This window comes from Oncorhynchus gorbuscha, linkage group LG11 (assembly GCF_021184085.1).
Source record: "Oncorhynchus gorbuscha isolate QuinsamMale2020 ecotype Even-year linkage group LG11, OgorEven_v1.0, whole genome shotgun sequence".
In the NCBI taxonomy this organism is placed as follows: Eukaryota; Metazoa; Chordata; class Actinopteri; order Salmoniformes; family Salmonidae; genus Oncorhynchus; species Oncorhynchus gorbuscha.
The window spans coordinates 80,250,158-80,254,261 of NC_060183.1; the positions used below are offsets into that span (position 1 = coordinate 80,250,158).

Genomic DNA, 4,104 nt, shown 5'->3' on the forward strand with positions numbered 1-4,104 from the left:
TGTCAATAGGGCATTTCCTGGCGTTAGCTGTGTTAGTATGCCTGTCAATAGGGCATTTCCTGGCGTTAGCTGTGTTAGTATACCTGTCAATAAGGCATTTCCTGGCGTTAGCTGTGTTAGTATGCCTGTCAATAATTCATTTCCTGGCGTTAGCTGTGTTAGTATGCCTGTCAATAAGGCATTTCCTGGCGTTAGCTGTGTTAGTATGCCTGTCAATAAGGCATTTCCTGGCGTTAGCTGTGTTAGTATGCCTGTCAATAAGGCATTTCCTGACGTTAGCTGTGTTAGTATGCCTGTCAATAATTCATTTCCTGGCATTAGCTGTGTTAGTATGCCTGTCAATAAGGCATTTCCTGGCGTTAGCTGTGTTAGTATGCCTGTCAATAAGGCATTTCCTGGCATTAGCTGTGTTAGTATGCCTGTCAATCAAATGTGAAACTAGTTGATAGCATGTCATGCTACTGAACCGTGCACAGTTCCTTTGGGTACAGCTCCGGTAGTTCTGTCCTTTTATATATATCATATCTGCAGCCGAGTTTCCTCCCATTGTCCATCTGATTCCGTTACCAAAAGCTCAACCCTGATTCAAAGCACAGAGCATGTCACATCATAGGTGTTCTGTTGTTTCATTATTAGTGTGTGCCTGTAGTTGCTTAGTAATTCGTAAAAATACACCATTTCAGGTCACACAGCTCAGACAAGCTCCGCCACAGGTCTGCACTCTGCACACAACTACCAGCTGCTGACAAACATGTTTCAGGCCTACCTGGTATAATTTAATCGCATGTATACGAACAGGGTCATGGGTCAGAACAGTGAAACCATTGCTAGTGCTCTGGTAACATAGCTGCAGACAGGTGACAGCCATCTTTAATGTTTATGACAGAGCTCCCCTTCCCCTACCTCTGATGATGTCATCAGGGCCCTGGTGTTATTAATAAATCATGCATGGCAGCGGGAGCTTGGGTTTCAACGCGAGTTCATTCCTAAAATAATCCACCGCTTTAAATGATCTCAGCAGAGAGAGAGAGAGAGAGAACACTTTCTAAAACAATAAACTAATCAACGTCGGAAACCGAAGAAACAACTCGACTTACAGGGCACCGAAGGGCCAATCGGGCCTCACGCATTGACAGACAGTCTAATGGGCATCGCCGGTTGGTCCTCTTCTAACTGGTGAGTGTGAGGTACATCAATATAAAGTTATGGATGCATCCTAGGTTGATACAGTATGTATTTATTAGTTAGAGATAAATCATTGTCTCAATGTCAATGGGAGATTTGGGTTTCTCGCACAGATCTGAGATTAGGATTCAGTTTAATAGTCAGTGTCATCACTACCAGATCAGATTAAAATATTATCTAAATATTACATAGAGGAAATTCACTTTACTCAGAGCAAAAAAGCTAGCAAATATAATGTAAATGCATATTTTAAATAAATGCATATTTTAATCATGATTATTAGAAAGCAAATGACGGACTATTCCTTCAAAGCTCAGTTGTCCTGAGTCTGCACAACTCTGCCAAGACCTAGGATCAAGAGAGACACTCAAGTGTTTTAGTACTATATCTCTTGATACAATGATGAAAATAATCATGGCCTCTAAACCTTCAAGCTGCATACTGGACCCTATTCCAACTGAACTACTAAAAGAGCTGCTTCCTGTGCTTGGCCCTTCTATGTTGAACATAATAAACGGCTCTCTATCCACCGGATGTGTATCAAACACACTGAAAGTGGCAGTAATAAAGCCTCTCTTGAAAAAGCCAAACCTTGACCCAGACAATATAAAAAACTATCGGCCTATATCGAGTCTTCCATTCCTCTCAACATTTTTAGAAAAGGCAGCAACTCACTGCCTTCCTGAAGACAAACAATGTATACGAAATGCTTCAGTCTGGTTTTAGACCCCATCATAGCACTGAGACTGCACTTGTGAAGGTGGTAAATTACCTTTTAATGGCATCAGACTGAGGTTCTGCATTTGTCCTCGTGCTCCTAGACCTTAGTGCTGCTTTTGATACCATCGATCACCACATTCTTTTGGAGAGATTGGAAACCCAAATTGGTCTGCACGTACAAGTTCTGGCTGGTTTAGATCTTATCTGTCGGAAAGATATCAGTTTGTCTCTGTGAATGGTTTGTCCTCTAACAAATCAACTGTAAATTTCGGTGTTCCTCAAGGTTCCATTTTAGGACCACTATTGTTTTCACTGTATATTTTACCTCTTGGGGATGTCATTCGAAAACATAATGTTATCTTTCACTGCTATGCGGATGACACACAGCTGTACATTTCAATGAAACATGGTGAAGCCCCAAAATTGCCCTCGCTAGACGCCTGTGTTTCAGACATAAGGAAGTGAATGGCTGCAAACTTCCTACTTTTAAACTCAGACAAAACAGAGATGCTTGTTCTAGGTCCCAAGAAACAAAGAGATCTTCTGTTGAATCTGACAATTAATCTCTCTTTTGACTAACTTATCAAGACTGTTTCAAGGACAGCTTTTTTCCATCTACGTAACATTGCAAAAATCAGAAACTTTCTGTCCAAAAATTATGCAGAAAAATTAATCCATGCTTTTGTTACTTCTAGGTTAGACTACTGCAATGCTCTACAATCTGGCTACCTGGATAAAGCACTAAATTAACTTCAGTTAGTGCTAAATACGGCTGCTAGAATCCTGACTAGAACCAAAATAATTGATCATATTACTCTAGTGCTAGCCTCCCTACACTGGCTTCTTGTCAAGGCAAAGGCTGATTTCAAGGTTTTACTGCTAACCTACAAAGCATTACATGGGCTTGCTCCTACCTATCTCTCTGATTTGGTCCTGCCGTACATACCTACACGTACACTACGGTCACAAGACGTAGGCCTCCTAATTGGCCCTAGAATTTCTAAGCAAACAGCTGGAGTCAGGGCTTTCTCCTATAGAGCTCCATTTTTATGGAATGGTCTGCCTACCCATGTGAGAGACGCAAACTCGGTCTCAACCTTTAAGTCTTTACTGAAGACTCATCTCTTCAGTGGGTCATATGATTGAGTGTAGTCTGGCCCAGGAGTGTGAAGGTGAATGGAAAGGCTCTGGAGCAACAAACTTCCCTTGCTGTCTCTGCCTGGCCGGTTCCCCTCTTTCCACTGTGATTCTCTGCCTCTAACCCTATTACAGGGGCTGAGTCACTGGTTTACTGGTGCTCTTTCATGCCGTCCCTAGGAGGGGTGCGTCACTTGAGCGGTTTGAGTCTGGGATCTTCCTGTCTGGGTTGGCGCCCCCCTTTGGGTTGTACCGTGAGGGTGATCTTTATGGGCTATATTCGGCCTTGTCTCAGGATGGTAAGTTGGTGGTTGAAGATATCCCTCTAGTGGTGTGGGGGCTGTGCATTGGCAAAGTGGGTGGGGTTATATCCTTCCTGTTTGGCCCTGTCCGGGGGTATCATTGGATGGGGCCACAGTGTCTCCTGAACCCTCCTGTCTCAGCCTCCAGTATTTATGCTGCAGTAGTTTATGTGTCGGGGAGCTAGAGTCAGTTTGTTATATCTGGAGTACTTCTCATGTCTTATCCGGTGTCCTGTGTGAATTTTAGTATGCTCTCTCTAATTCTCTCTTTCTCTCTTTCTTTCTCTCTCTCTGAGGACCTGAGCCCTAGGACCATGCCTCAGGACTACCTGGCATGATGACTCCTTGCTGTCCCCAGTCCTCCTGGCCGTGCTGCTGCTCCAGTTTCAACTGTTCTGGTCTGCGGCTATGGAATCTTGAACTGTTCACCGTACGTGCTACCTGTCCCAGACCTATTATTTGACCATACTGGTCATTTATGAACATTTGAACATCTTGGCCATGTTCTGTTATAATCTCCACCCGGCACAGCTAGAAGAGGACTGGCAACTGGTTCCTCTCTAGGTTTCTTCCTAGGTTTTGGCCTTTCTAGAGAGCTTTTCCTAGCCAATGTGCTTCAACACCTGCATTGCTTGCTGTTTGGGGTTTTAGGCTGGGTTTCTGTACAGCACTTTGAGATATTAGCTGAAGTACGAAGGGCTATATAAATAAATTGGATTTGATTTTGATTTCATGTTTATTTTGGCACTCTTTTTTTAGA

The 4,104-nt window shown here is 43.2% G+C and overlaps 1 long non-coding RNA gene across 1 annotated transcript; it reads left to right on the top strand.

The window, feature by feature from the left end:
• The first annotated feature begins 1,030 nt into the window (after positions 1 to 1,030).
• Positions 1,031 to 3,689, top strand: LOC123989576. The gene is made up of 3 exons (XR_006830572.1): positions 1,031 to 1,176; positions 3,223 to 3,341; positions 3,641 to 3,689. It is a non-coding gene; the product is annotated as an uncharacterized LOC123989576 (long non-coding RNA).
• The last annotated feature ends 415 nt before the right edge of the window (positions 3,690 to 4,104 follow it).